The following is a 15,749-nucleotide window of genomic DNA, read 5'->3' as shown; positions in this document are numbered from 1 at the left end:
TACCGTTTTTCTCCTAAGGCAGTGTTTGAACACTGTTTCTGTAAAACTGAAAGAGCGTTATTTTGCAGCGCTTTGTAAAATATCGAGAAAAGTGAAATATCCTGAAATAAAACCCAGAAAGAAGGGTTCCAAGAAACTGCTCTCTGACGTGTGCATTCATTTCAGAGAGTTAAAGCTTACACTACATTGCCCAGTTTGGAAACTCTGTCTTTGAGGAATCTGTGAAGGGAAATTAAGTGGTGCCTGGAGTCTTGTGGTTAGAAAGGAAACGTCTTCTGTAGAAAACTGGAGACAAGCTTTCGGAGCAACTGTTTTGTGATGTTTGTATTAATCTCATAGAGTTAAATCATTTTATGTACTGAGCAATCTGAAATCACTGTTTCTGTGGAACCTGAGAAAGGACATCTGGGAACCCTCTTTAGAATATACTGAAAAAGAAATACCCTCCAATAAAAACCTGAAGGAAACGTTCTGTGAAACTGCTCTAGGTCACGTGAATTCCACTTGCACAGGTAAGCTTCTGTTTTCATTGAGCAGTATTCTAACACTGTTTTTGTTTTGTCTGTGAAGTGATATTCGGGACCGCTTTGAAGCTTATGGTGAAAAAGGAAATATCTTCAGATAAAAACTGGAGAGAATGTTTCCGAAGAGCTGCTTTGAGACTTGTGCATTTCCCTCACAGAGTTATACCTTTCTTCCCAGAGAGCACTGGGGAATCGCGTTTGGAGTAAACGCTACCAGGGGACATTCAGGAGTATATGGACAGCTATGGTGGAAAAGGAAATATCCTCAGACAAAAACTGGAAAGAAGCTTTCTGTGAAACTGCTTTGTGATAGATATGTCTACTCATCTTACATAGATAAAACTTTCTTTTTAATATGCAGTTTTGAAACTGCATAATGGACAGATTCATAAAAGGACATTCGGGAGCACATTCAGGCCTACGGTGATAAAGGAGATATCTTCAGATAAAAAGTGGAGAGGAGCTTTCCGAGAAACTGCTTTGTGATGTGTGCATTCCATTCAATGAGTTATACCTCTTTTCTCAAAGGCAGTGTTTGAACACTGTTCCTGTAATACTGAAAAAGTGATATTTTGCAGTGCATTGGAGACTATGGCAAAAAGTGAATTATCCTGACATAAAACCCAGAAAGCAGCATTCCAAGAAACAGCTCTGTGACGTGTTAATTCATTTCAGAGAGTTAAAGCTTACACTATGTTGCCCAGTTTGGAAACTCTGTCTTTGAGGAATCTGTGAAGGGATATTAAGTGGTGCATGGGGTGTTGTGGTGAGAAAGGAAACGTCTTCCTATGAAAACTGGAGAGAAGCTTTCGGAGCAACTCCTTTAAGATGTGTGTATTCAGCTCATAGAGTTTAGTCATTCTTTGGATTGAGCAGTTTGAAATCACTTTTACTGTGGAACCTAAGAAAGGACATTTGGGAACGCTCTTAAGAATATGCTGAAAAAGAAATACCCTCCGATAAAAACCAGAAGGAAACTTTCTGTGAAACTGCTCTAGGTCACGTGAAGTCCACTGGCACAGTTAAGCTTCTGTTTTCATTGAGCAGCATTCTAACACTGTTTTAGGTTAGTCAGCTAAGGGATACTTGGGAGCGCTTTGAGAGTTATGGTGAAAACGGAAATATCTTCAGATAGATACTGGAGAGAAGCTTTCCGAGGAGCCCCTTTGTGACACGTGAATTCCCCTCACATAGTTATACTTCTCTTCTCATAGAGGATTGCGGAATCCCGTTTGGAGGAAAAGCTACCAGGGGACATTCGGGAGCATATGGACGGCTGTGCAGAGAAACGAAATGTCCTCAGACAAAAGCTGGAAAAAAGCTTTCTGTGAAACTGCTTTGGGATAGATATGTCTAGTCATCTCCCATAGATAAAATTGTCTTTATATTTCGCAGTTTTGAAACTGCGTCATGAACGGATTTGGGAAGGGACATTCGGGAGCACATTCAGGCCTGTGGGGAAATAGGAAATACCTTCATCTAAAAACTGGGGAGAAGCATTCTGAGAAACTGCCTTGTGATGTGTGCATTCCACTCAGGAAGTTATACTTCTTTTCTCATAAGTCAGTGTTTAAATACGGTTCCTGTAAAACTGAGAAAGTGATATTTTGCAGCACATTGAAGACTATGGCGAAAAGTGAAATATCCTGAAATAAAACCCAGAAAGAAGCATTGCAAGAAACTGCTCTCTGACGTCTGCATTCACTTCAGAGAGTTAAACTCACACTACATTGCCCTGTTGGGAAACTCTGTCTTTCAGAAACCTGTGAAGGGATATTAAGTGGTACCTGGAAGCTTCTGTTGAGAAAGGAGACGTCTTCCGTTGAAAACTGGAGAGAAGTTTTCGAGTCAACTGCTTTGAGATGTGTGTATTCATTTCATAGAGGTAAATCATTCTGTGGATTGAGCAGTTTGAAATCACTGTTTCTGTGGAATCTGAGAAAGAACATTTGGGAACGCTCTTAAGAATATGCTGAAAAAGAAATACCCTCTGATAAACCAGAAGGAAACTTTCTGTGAATCTGTTCTAGGTCACGTGAAGTTCACCCACACAGTTAAACTTCTGTTTTCATTGAGCAGTATTCTAACACTGTTTTAGCTTAGTCAGCTAAGGGATATATGGCAGCACTTTGAGACTTATGGTGAAAAGAAAAATATTCTTCAGAAAAAGCTATCAGGGGACACTCAGGAGTATATGGATGGCCACGGTGAAAAAGGAAATATCCTCAGACAAAAATTGGAAAGAAGTTTTCTGTGAAACGGCTTTGTGATAGATATGTCTATTCATCTCACAGAGATAAAACTTTCTTTCTATTACATAGTTTTGAAACTGCGTCATGGACGGATTCACGAAGGGACATTTGGGAGCACATTCAGGCCTATGGTGAAAAAAGAGATATCTTCAGATTAAAACTAGAGAGAAGCTTTCTGAGAAACTCCTTGGTTTTGTGTGCATTCCACTCAGGGAGATATACCTGTTTTCTCATAAGGCAGTGTTTGAACACTGTTCCTGTAAAACTGAAAGAGTGTTATGTTGCAGTGCTTTGTAAAATATCGTGAAAAGTGAAATATCCTGAAATAAAACCCAGAAAGAAGCATTCCAAGAAACTGCTTTCTGATGTGTGCATTCATTTCAGAGAGCTAAAGCTTACACTACGTGACCCAGTTTGGAAACACTGTCTTTGAGTAATCTGGGAAGGGATATTAAGTGGCGCCCGGAGTCTTGTGGTGAGAAAGGAAACCTCTTCCGATTAAAACTGAAGAGAAGCCTTCAGAGCAACTGCTTTCTGATGTGAGTATTCATCTCATAGAATTAGATCATTGTTTGTATTGAGCAGTTTGAAATCACTGTTTCTGTGGAACCAGAAAGGACATATGGAAATGCTTTAAAGGATATGCTGAAAAACAAATACCCTTCAATAAAAACCAGAAGGAAAATTTTTCTGAAACTACTCTAGGTCACGTGAAGTCCACTCACACAGTTAAGCTTCTGTATTCATTAAGCAGAATTCTAACACTGTTTTAGGTTATTCAGCTAAGGGATACTTGGGAGTGCTTTGAGGCTTATGGTGAAAACACAATTATCTTCAGATAGATACTGGAGAGAAGATTTCCGAGGAGCTGCTTTGTGACGGGTGCATTCCACTCACAGAGTTATACTTTTCTTCTCATAGAGGATTGGGGAATCCCGTTTGGAGAGAAAGCTACCAGGGGACATTCGGGACTATATGGACGGATATGGTGAAAAAGGAAATATCCTCAGACAAAAACTGTAAGGAAGCTTGCTGTGAAACTGCTTTGTGATACATATGTGTATTCATCTCACATAGATAAAACTTTCTTTCTATTATGCAGTTTTGAAATGGCGTCGTGGACGGATTCGTGGAGGGAGATTCGGGAGCACATTCAGAAGTGCGGGGAACTAGGAAATATCTTCAGATAAAAACTGGAGAGTAGCTTTCTGAGAAACTGCTTTGTGATGTGTGCATTCCACACAGGGAGTTATAACTCTTTTCTTGAAATGCAGTGTTTGAACACTGTTCCTGTAAATCTTAAAAAGTGATATTTTGCAATGCACTGAAGACTATGGGGAAAAGTGAAATATTCTGAAATAAAACTCAGAAAGAAGCGTTCCAAGAAACTGTGGTCTGAAGTGTGCATTCATTGCAGAGTTAAAGCTTACACTACGTTGCCCAGTTTGGAAACTTTGTCTTTGAGGAATCTGTGAAGGGATATTAAGTGGCACCCAGAGACTTGTGGTGGGAAAGGAAACGTCTTCCAATGAAAACTGTATAGAAGCTTTCTGAGAAACCGCTTTGTGATGCGTGTATTCCTCTAATGGAGTTTTACCTCTTTCCTCATAAGGCAGTGTGTGAACACTGTTCCTGCAATAGTGAGAAAGTGATATTTTGCAGCACATTGAAGATTATGGCGAACAGTGAATTATACTGAAACAAAACCCAGAAAGAAGCGTTCCAAGAAACTGCTATCTGACGTGTGCATTCATTTCAGAGTTAAAGCTTACACTACATTGCCCAATTTGGAAACTCTGTCTTTGAGGAATCTGTGAAGGGATATTAAGTGGCGCCCAGAGGCTTGTGGTGAGAAAGGAAACTTCTTCTGATGAAAAGTGGAGAGAAGCATTCGGAGCAAGTGCTTTGTGATGTGTGTATTCATCTCGTAGAGGTAAATCATTCTTTGGATTGATCAGTTTGAAATCACTGCTTCTGTGGAACCTGAAAAAAGACATTTGGAAACACTCTTAAGAATATGCTGAAAAAGAAATACACTCCAATAAACACCAGAAGGAAACTTCCTGTGAAACTGTTCTAGGTCATGAGAAGTCCACTGGCACAGGTAAGCTTCTCTTTTCATTGAGCAGCATTCTAACACTGTTTTTTTTTTTTAATTTATTTATTATTATTATACTTTAAGTTGTAGGGTACATGTGCATAACGTGCAGGTTTGTTACATATGTATACTTGTGCCTTGTTGGGATGGCATTGGGAGTTATATCTAACACTGTTTTAGTTTAGTCAGCTAAGGGATACTCCGCAGCACGTTGAGGCTTACGGGGAAGACAGAAATATCTTCAGATAAATATGGGAGAGAAGATTTCCGAGGAGCTGCGTTTTGACGTGTGCATTCCACTCACAGAGTTACACTTTTCTTCTCATAGAGGATTGGGGAATCCCATTTGGAGAAAAAGCTACCAGGGGACATTTGGGAGTATAAGGACGGCTATGGTGAAAAAGGAAATATTCTCAGACAAAAACTGGAAAGAAGATTTCTGTGAAACTGCTTTGGGACAGATATATCTATTCATCTCACATAGATAAAGCTTTCTTTCTATTACGTACTTTTGAAATTGCGTCATGGACGGATTCGCGAAGGGACATTCGGGAGCACATTTAGGTCTACAGTGAAAAAAAAGGTATCTTCAGATAAAAACAGGAGAGAAGCTTTCTGAGAAACTGCTTTGTGATGTGTGCATTCAACGTAGGGAATTATACCTCTTTTCTCATAAGACAGTGTTTGAACACTGTGCCTGTAAAACTGAAAACGTGATATTTTGCAGCGCACTGAAGTCTAGGGTGAATAGTGAAATATCCTGAAATAAAACCCGGAAAGAAGCATTCCAGGAAACTGCTCTCTGAAGTGGCACTCATTTCAGAGGGTTAAAGTTTACTGTACGTTGCCCAGTTTGGAAACTCTGTCTTTGAGAAATCTGTGAAGGGATATTAAGTGGTGCTCGATGCCTTGTGGTGCAAAAGAATAACTCTGCCGATGAAATCTGGAGAGAAGATTTCCCTGCAACTGCTTTGTGATGTGTGTATTCATCTCATAGAGTTAAATCATTCTTTGGATTGAGCAGTTTGAAATCACTGTATCTGTGGAACCTGAGAAAGGACATTTGGGAACGCTCTTAAGAATATGCTGAAAAAGAAACACCCTCCAATAAAAACCAGAAGGAAACATTTTGTGACACTGCTCTAGTTCTCTTGAAGTCCACTGGCACAGTTAAGCTTCTGTTTTCACTTAGAAGCATTCTAACACTGTTTTAGATTTGTCAGCTCAGGGATACTCGGGAGCGCCTGGAGGCTTACGGTGAAAATTGAAATATGTTCACATAGATACTGGATAGATTTCCACAGAGCTGCTTTGTGACGTGTGCATTCCACACACAGAGTTACACTTTTCTCCCCAAAGAGGATTGGGGAATCCATTTTGGAGAAAAAGCTACCAGGGGACATTCTGGATTATATGGACGGCTATGGTGAAAAAGGAAATATCCTCAGATAAAAACTGGAAAGAAGATTTCTGAGAACTACTTTGTGTTCAGTTAATTCATCTCACAGAGTTACAGCATTCCCCTAAAGAAGCCGTTCGCTAGGACTCCTCTTGTGGAATTTGCAGTGATATTTGGAAGCCCATAGAGGGGGATGGTAAAAAAGGAAATATCCTCAGATAAAAATTGGAAAGAAGTTTTCTGAGAAACTGCTTTGTGATATGTCACTTACACTCACTGAGTTACAGCTGTATTTCGTGGAGCTGTTTGCTAGCCTTATTTGTGTGGAATCTGAGAACTGATATTTCGAATCCCTCTGAAGACTATAGGGCAAAGGAAATATCCTCCAATAAAAATGTTAAAGAAGCTTTCTGAGAAACTGCTTTGTGATATGTCACTTACACTCACTGAGTTACAGCTGTATTTCGTGGAGCTGTTTGCTAGCCTTATTTGTGTGGAATCTGAGAACTGATATTTCAAATCCCTCTGAAGACTATAGGGCAAAGGAAATATCCTCCAATAAAAATGTTAAAGAAGCTTTCTGAGAAACGTCTTTGTGATTTGTGAATACGTCTCACAGAGTTACAGCTTTCCCCTCAAGAAGCCTTTTGCTAAGACTGTTCTTGTGGAATTTGTAAAGTGATATTTGGATGCCCATAGAGGGCTATGGTGAAAAAGAAAATACCCTCAGATAAAAACTGGAAAGAAGCTTTCTGAGAAAATTCTTTGTGCTGTGTTAATTCATCTCACAGAGTTACAGCTTTCCTCAAGAAGCTGTTCGCTAAGACTGTTCTTGTGGAATTTGCAAAGTGATATTTGGATGCCGATATAGAGGGCAACGGTGAAAAAGGAAATATCCTCCGATAAAAACTGTAAAGGAGCTTTCTGAGAAACTGCTTTGTGATGTGTGACTTCTACTAACTGAGTTACAGCTGTATTTCGCCAAGCTGTTTGCTAGCCTTATTTCCATGGAATCTGAGAACTATTTCGTATTGCCTTGAAGACTATAGGGCCAAAAGAAATATCCTCGGATAAAAATAAGAAAGAAGTTTTCTGAGAAACTGCTTTGTGTTGTGTTACTTCCACTCACTGAGTTACAGCTGTATTTCATGGAGTTGTTTGCTGGCATTATATATGTGGAATCTCAGAACTGATATTTCAGATGCCTTAGAAGACTATAGGGCCAAAGGAAGTATCCTCCGATAAAAATGAGAAAGAAGCTTTCTGGGAAACTTCTTTGTGATCTGATAATTCATCTCTGAGAGTAACAGCTTTCCCAGGAAGAAGCCTTTTGCTAAGACTGTTCTTGTGGAATTTCCAAAGTGATATTATGAAGCCATGGAGGACTATGGTGAAAAAGACAATATCCTCAGATAAAAACTGGTAAGAAGCTTTGTGAGAACCTGCTTTGTGTTCTGTTAATTAATCTCATAGAGTTACAGATTTCCCCTCAACAAGTCGTTCGCTGAGACTGTTCTTGTGGAATTTGCAAAGTGATATTTGGAAGCCCAAAGAAGGGGATGGTGAAAAAAGAAATATCCTCAGATAAAAACTGGAAAGAAGATGTCTGAGAAACTGCTTTGTGATGTGTCACTTACACTCACTGAATTACAGCTGTATTTCATGGAGCTGTTTGCTAGCCTTATTTCTGTGGAATCTGAGAAATGATATTTCGGATCCCTTTGAAGACGAAAGGGCCAAGGAAATATCCTCCGATAAAAAGGAGAAAGAGGCTTTCTGAGAAACTTCTTTGTGATCTGTGAAGTCGTCTCACAGAGTTACAGATTTCCCCTCAAGAAGCCTTTCGCTAAGACTGTTCTTGTGGAATTAGCAAAGAGATATTTGGAAGCCCACGGAGGACTATAGTGAAAAAGAAAATATCCTCAGAGAAAAACTGGAAAGAAGCTTTCTGAGAAACTGCTTTGTGTTCTGTGGATTCATCCCACAGAGTTACAGCTTTCCCCTCAAGAAGCCATTCACAAAGACTGTTCTTGTGGAATTTGCAAAGTGATATTTGGAAACCCATAGAGGGTTATGGTACAAAAGAAATTATCCTCAGATAAAAACTGGAAAGAAGCTTTCTGAGATACTGGATTGTGTTCTCTCAATTCATCTCACAGAGGTACAGCTTTCCCCTCAAGAAGCTGTTCGATAAGACTGTTCTTGAGGAATTTGCAAAGTGATATTTGGAAGCCCATAGAGGGCTATGGTGAAAAAGCAAATATCCTCATATAAAAACTGGAAAGAAGATTTCTAAAAAACTGCTTTGTGATTTGTCACTTACACTCACTGAGTTACAGCTGTATTTCGTGGAGCTGTTTGCTAGCCTTATTTCTGTGGAATCTGAGAACTGATATTTCGGATCCCTTATAAGGCTATAGTGCGAAAGGAAATATCCTCCGATAAAAATGAGAAAGAAGCTTTCTCGGAAACTTCTTTGTGATGTGTGAATTCATCTCACAGAGTTACAGCTTTCCCCTCAAGAAGCCTTTTGCTTAGACTGTTCTTGCGGAATTTACAAAGTGATATTTGGAAGCCCACTGAGGGCTATGGTGGAAAAGAAAATATCCTCAGATAAAAACTGGAGAAAAGCTTTGTGGGAAACTGCTTTGTGTTCTGTTAATTAATCTCACAGAGTTACAGCTTTCCCCTCAAGAAGCCGTTCGCAAAGATTGTTCTTGTGGCATGAAAAGTGATATTTGGAAGCCCATGGAGGGCTATGGTGAAATAGGAAATATTCTCCGACAAAAACTGGAAAGAAGCTTTGTGAGAAACTGCTTTGTATTCTGTTTAGTTCATCTCCAAGTGTTACTGGTTTCCTCTAAAGAAGCTGTTCACTAAGACTGTTCTTGTGGAATTTGCAAAGTGATATTTGGAAGCCCATAGAGGGCTATGGGGAAAAAGGAAATATCGTCAGATAAAAACTGGAAAGAAGCTTTCTGAGAAACTGCTTTGTGATGTTTGACTTCCACTCACAGAGTTACAGCTGTATTTCGTGGAGCTGTTTGCTAGCCTTATTTCTGTGGAATCTGAGAACTGATAACTCGGATCCTTTTGAAGACTATAGGGCCAAAGAAATATCCTCTGATGAAAATGAGAAAGAAGCTATCTGGGAAATTTCTCTGTGATCTATGAATTCATCTCACAGTGTTACAGGTTTCCCTTCAAGAAGTCTTTTGCTAAGACTATTCTTGTGGAATTTGCAAAGTGATATTTCGAAGCCCAATGAGGGCTATGCTGAAAAAGAAAATATCCTCAGATAAAAACTGGAAAGAAGCTTTGTGGGAAATGGCTTTGTGTTCTGTTAATTCATCTCAAAGAGTTACAGCTTTTCCCTCAAGAAGCCTTTCCCTAAGACTGTTCTTCTGGAATTTGCAAAGTGATATTTGGAAGCCCATAGAGGGCTATGGGGAAAAAGAAAATATCATCAAAAAAAAAAAAAAAAAAAAAAACTGGAAGGAAGCTTTCTGAGAAACTGCTTTGTGGTCTCTTAATTCATCTCACAGAGTTAGAGCTTTCCCCTCAAAAGCCGTTCACTAAGACTGTCCTTGTGGAATTTGCCAAGTGATATTTGGAAGCCCATAGAGGGCTATGGGGAAAAAGGAAATATCCTCAGATAAAAACTGGAAAGAAGCTTTCTGAGAAACTGCTTTGGGATGTGTGACTTCCACTCACTGAGTTACAGCAGTAATTCATGCAACTGTTTGCTAGCCTTATTTCTGTGGAATCTGAGAACTGATATTTCGGATCCCTTGGAAGACTGTAGGGCCATAGGGAATATCCTCTGATAAAAATGAGAAAGAAGCTTTCTGAGAAACTTCTTTATTTTCTGTGAATTCGTCTCACAGAGTTACAGCTTTCCCCTCAAGAAGCCTTTCGCTAAGACTGTTCTTGTGGAATTTGCAAAGTGATATTTGGAAGCCCATTGAGGGCTATGGTGAAAAAGAAATTATCCTCAGATAAAAACTGGAAATAAGCTTTCTGAGATACTGGTTTGTGTTCTCTCAATTCATCTCACAGAGGTACAGCTTTCCCCTCAAGAAGCTGTTCGATAAGACTGTTCTTGTGGAATTTGCAAAGTCATATTTGGAAGCCCATAGAGGGCTATGGGGAAAAGTATATATCCTCTGATAATAACTGGAAAGGAGCTTTCTACGAAACTGCTTAGTGATGTGTCACTTCTACTCACTGAGTTACAGCTGTATTTCGTGAAGCTGTTTGCTGCCTTATTTCTGTGGAATCTGAGAACTATTTCGGATCACTTATAAGGCTGTGGGGCCAAAGGAAATATCCTCCGATAAAAATGAGAAAGAAGCTTTCTCGGAAACTTCTTTGTGATGTGTGAATTCATCTCACAGAGTTACAGCTTTCCCCTCAAGAAGCCTTTTGCTAGACTGTTCTTGCGGAATTGGCAAAGTGATATTTGGAAGCCCACTGAGGGCTATGGTGAAAAAGAAAATATCCTCAGATAAAAACTGGAAAAAAGCTTTGTGGGAAACTGCTTTGTGTTCTGTTAATTAATCTCACAGAGTTACAGATTTCCCCTCAAGAAGCCGTTCGCTAAGATTGTTCTTGTGGCATGAAAAGTGATATTTGGAAGCCCATGGAGGGCTATGGTGAAATAGGAAATATTCTCCGATAAAAACTGGAAAGAAGCTTTGTGAGAAACTGCTTTGTGTTTTGTTAATTCATCTCACTGAGTTACAGCTTTCCCCTCCAGAAGCCGTTTGCTAAGACCGTTGTTGAGGAATTTGCAAAGTGATATTTGGAAGCCCATAGAGGGCTATGGGGAAAAAGGATATATACTCAGATAAAAACTGGAGAGAAGATTTCTGAGGAAATGCTTTGTGATGTTTGACTTCCACTCACAGAGTTACAGCTGTATTTCGTGTAGCTGTTTGCTGGCCTTATTTCTGTGGAATCTGAGAACTGATAACTCGGATCCTTTTGAAGACTATAGGGCCAAAGAAATATCCTCTGATGAAAATGAGAAAGAAGCTATCTGGGAAATTTCTCTGTGATCTTTGAATTCATCTCACAGTGTTACAGGTTTCCCTTCAAGAAGCCTTTTGCTAAGACTATTCTTGTGGAATTTGCAAAGTGATATTTCGAAGCCCAATGAGGGCTATGCTGAAAAAGAAAATATCCTCAGATAGAAACTGGAAAGAAGCTTTGTGGGAAATGGCTTTGTGCTCTGTTAATTCATCTCAAAGAGTTACAGCTTTTCCCTCAAGAAGCCTTTCCCTAAGACTGTTCTTCTGGAATTTGCAAAGTGATATTTGGAAGCCCATAGAGGGCTATGGGGAAAAAGAAAATATCCTCAAAAAAAAAAAAAAAAAACTGGAAGGAAGCTTTCTGAGAAACTGCTTTGTGGTCTCTTAATTCATCTCACAGAGTTAGAGCTTTCCCCTCAAAAGCCGTTCACTAAGACTGTCCTTGTGGAATTTGCCAAGTGATATTTGGAAGCCCATAGAGGGCTATGGGGAAAAAGGAAATATCCTCAGATAAAAACTGGAAAGAAGCTTTCTGAGAAACTGCTTTGGGATGTGTGACTTCCACTCACTGAGTTACAGCAGTAATTCATGCAACTGTTTGCTAGCCTTATTTCTGTGGAATCTGAGAACTGATATTTCGGATCCCTTGGAAGACTGTAGGGCCATAGGGAATATCCTCTGATAAAAATGAGAAAGAAGCTTTCTGAGAAACTTCTTTGTTTTCTGTGAATTCGTCTCACAGAGTAACAGCTTTCCCCTCAAGAAGCCTTTCGCTAAGACTGTTCTTGTGGAATTTGCAAGGTGACATTTGGAAGCCCATTGAGGGCTATGGTGAAAAAGAAAATATCCTCAGATAAAAACTGGAAAGAAGATTTGTGAGAAACTGCTTTGTGCTCTGTTAATTCATCTCACAGAGTTACAGCTTTCCCCTCAAGAAGCCGTTCGCTAAGACAGCTCTTGTGGAATTTGCAAAGTCATATTTGGAAGCCCATAGAGGGCTTTGAGGAAAAGTATATATCCTCTGATAATAACTGGAAAGGAGCTTTCTACGAAACTGCTTAGTGATGTGTGACTTCTACTCACTGAGTTACAGCTGTATTTCGTGAAGCTGTTTGCTGGCCTTATTTCTGTGGAATCTGAGAACGATTTCGGATCCCTTTGAAGACTATGGGGCCAAAGGAAATATCCTCCGATAAAAATGAGAAAGAAGCTTTCTGAGAAACTTCTTTGTGATCTGTGAATTCATCTCACAGAGTTACAGCTTTCCTCTCAAGATGCCTTTTGCTAAGACTGCTCTTGTGGAATTTGCAAAGTGATATTTGGAAGCCAATAGAGGGCTAGGGTGAAAAAGGAAATATCCTCGGATAAAAACTGGAAAGAAGTTTTCTGAGAAACTGCTTTGTGTTCTGTTAATTCATCTCACAGAGTTACAGCTTTCCCCTCAAGAAGCCGTTCGCAAAGACTGTTCTTGTGGAATTTGCAAAGTGATATTTGGAAGCCAATAGAGGGCTAGGGTGAAAAAGAAAATATCCTCATATAAAAACTGGAAAGCAGCTTTGTGAGAAACTGCTTTGTGTTTTGTTAATTCATCTCACTGAGTTACAGATTTCCCCTCCAGAAGCCGCTTGCTAAGACTGTTCTTGTGGAATTTGCAAACTGATATTTGGAAGCCCATTGAGGGCTATGGGGAAAAAGGATATATACTCAGATAAAAACTGGAGAGAAGATTTCTGAGGAACTGCTTTGTGATGTGTAACTTCCACTCACTGAGTTACAGCTGTATTTCATGGAGCTGTTTGCTGGCCTTATTTCTGTGGAATCTGAGAACTGATATTTCAGATCCCTTTGAAGACTATAGGGACAAAGAAAATATCCTCTGATAAAAATGAGAAAGAAGCTTTCTGAGAAACTTCTTTGTGATCTGTGAATTCATCTCACAGAGTTACAGGATTCTCCACAAGAAGACTTTCGATAAGACTGTTCTTGTGGAATTTGCAAAGTGAAATTTCGTAGCCCATGTAGGGCTATGGTGAAAAAGGAAATATCCTCAGATAAAAACTGGAAAGAACTTTCTGAGAACTGCTTTGTGTTCTGTTAATTCATCTGACAGAGTTACAGCTTTCCCCTCAAGAAGCTTTTTGCTAAAATTATTCTTGTGGAATTTGCAAAGTGATATTTGGAAGCCCATGGAGGGCTTTACTGAAAAAGGAAATATCCTCAGATAAAAACTGGAAAGAAGCTTTGTTGGAAACTGCTTTGTGTTCTGTTAAATCATGTGAAAGAGTTATAGCTTTTCCTTCAAGAAGCCTTTCCTTAAGACTGTTCTGTTGGAATTTGCAAAGTGATATTTGGAAGCCCATAAAGGGCTATGGGGAAAAAGAAAATGTCCTCAGATAAAAACTGGAAGGCAGCTTTCTGAGAAACTGCTTCGTGGTCTGTTAATTCATCTCACAGAGTTACAGCTTTCTCCAAAAGAAGCCTTTCGCTAAGACTCTTCTTGTGGAATTTGCAAAGAGATATTTGCAAGCCCATAGATGGCTATGGTGAAAAAGGAAATATCCACAGAGAAAAACAGGAAAGAAGCTTTCTGAGAAACTTCTTTGTTTTCTGTGAATTCATCAAACAGAGTTTACAGCTTTCCCCTCAAGAAGCCGTTCGCTAAGACTGTTCATGTGGAATTTCAAAGTGAAATTTCGAAGCACATTGAGGGCTAGGGGAAAAAGGAAATATCCTCTGATAAAAACTAGAAAGAAGCTCTCTGAGAAACTGCTTTGGGATATGTGACTTCCACTCACTGAGTTATAGCTGTATTTCATTGAGCTGCTTGCTAGCCTTATTTCTGTGGAATCTGAGAACTGATATTTCGGATCTCTTTGAATAGTATAGGGCCAAAGGAAATAACCTGCGATAAAAATGAGAAAGAAGCTTTCTGAGAAACTTTTTGGTGATCTGTGAATTCCTCTCACAGAGTTACAACTTTCATCTCAAGAAGCCTTTCACTAAGAATGTTCTTGTGGAACTTGCAATGTGATATTTGAAAGCCTATGAAGGACTATGGTGAAAAAGAAAATATCCTCAGAATAAAACTGAAAAGAAGCTTTGTGAGAAACTGTTTTGTGTTCTGTTAATTCATCACACAGAGTTACAGCTTTCCCCTCATAAGTCGTTCGCTAAGCCTGTTCTTGTGGAACTGGCAAAGTGATATTTGGAAGCCCATAGAGGGCTATGGTGAAAAAGAAAATATCCCCAGAGAAAAACTGGAAAGAAGCTTTCTGAGAAACTAATTCTGATGTGTGACTTCCACTCAAAGAGTTACATCTGTATTTCGTGGATCTATTTGCTAGCCTTATTTCTGTGGAATCTGAGAACAGATATTTCGAATCCCTTGGAAGATTATAGGGCCAAAGGAAATAGCCTCCGATAACAAAGAGAAAGAAGCTTTCTCAGAAACTTCTTTGTGTTCTGTGAAATCATCTCACAGAGTTACAGCTTTCCCCTCAAGAAGCCTTTCGCTAAGACAGTTCTTCTGGAATTGGCAAAGTGATATTTGGAAGCCCATAGAGGGCTATGGTGAAAAAGGAAATATCCTCACATGAAATCTGGAAAGAAGCTTTCTGAGAAACTGCTTAGTGTTCTGTTAATTCATCTCACAGAGTTACAGCTTTCCCCTCAAGAAGCCGTTCGCTAAGACTGTTCTTGTGGAATTGGCAAAGTGATATTTGGAAGTCCGTAGAGGGCTATGGTGAAAAAGAAAATATCCTCATATAAAAACTGGAAGGAACTTTTCTGTGAAACGGCTTTGTGTTCTGTTAATTCATCACACAGAGTTAGAGCTTTCCCCTCAAGAAGCCTTTTGCTAAGACTGTTTCTTTGGAATTTGCAAAGTGATGTTTGGAAGCCCATGGAAGGCTATTGTGAAATAGAAAATATCCTCAGATAAAAACTGGAAGGATGCTTTCTGAGAAACTGTTTTGTGTTCTGTTAATTCATCTCCCAGAGTTACAGCTTTCCCCTCAAGAAGCCATTCGCTAAGACTGTTCTTGTGGAATTAGCAAAGTGATATTTGGGAGCCCAGAGAGGGCCATGGTGAAAAAGGAAATATCCTCAGATAAACACTTTAAAGAAGCTTTCTGAGAAACTGGCTTTTGAAGTGTGACTTCCATTCACTGAGTTACAGCTGTATTTCATGGAGCTGTTTGCTAGCCACATTTCTGTGGAACCTCAGAACTGATATTTCGGATCCCTTTGAAGACTATAGGGCCAAAGGAAATATCTTCCGATAACAAAGAGAAAGAAGCTTTCTGAGAAACTTCTTTGTGTTCTGTGAATTCATCTCACAGAGTTACAGCTTTTCCCTCAAGAAGCCTTTTGCTAAGACGGTTCTTGTTTAATTTGCAATGTGATATTTGGAAGCCCATGGAGGGTTATGCTGAAAAAGAAAAT

This window comes from Macaca mulatta, chromosome 16, assembly GCF_049350105.2.
Source record: "Macaca mulatta isolate MMU2019108-1 chromosome 16, T2T-MMU8v2.0, whole genome shotgun sequence".
NCBI classification, from domain to species: Eukaryota; Metazoa; Chordata; class Mammalia; order Primates; family Cercopithecidae; genus Macaca; species Macaca mulatta.
Note: the sequence above shows the minus strand (reverse complement) of the source record.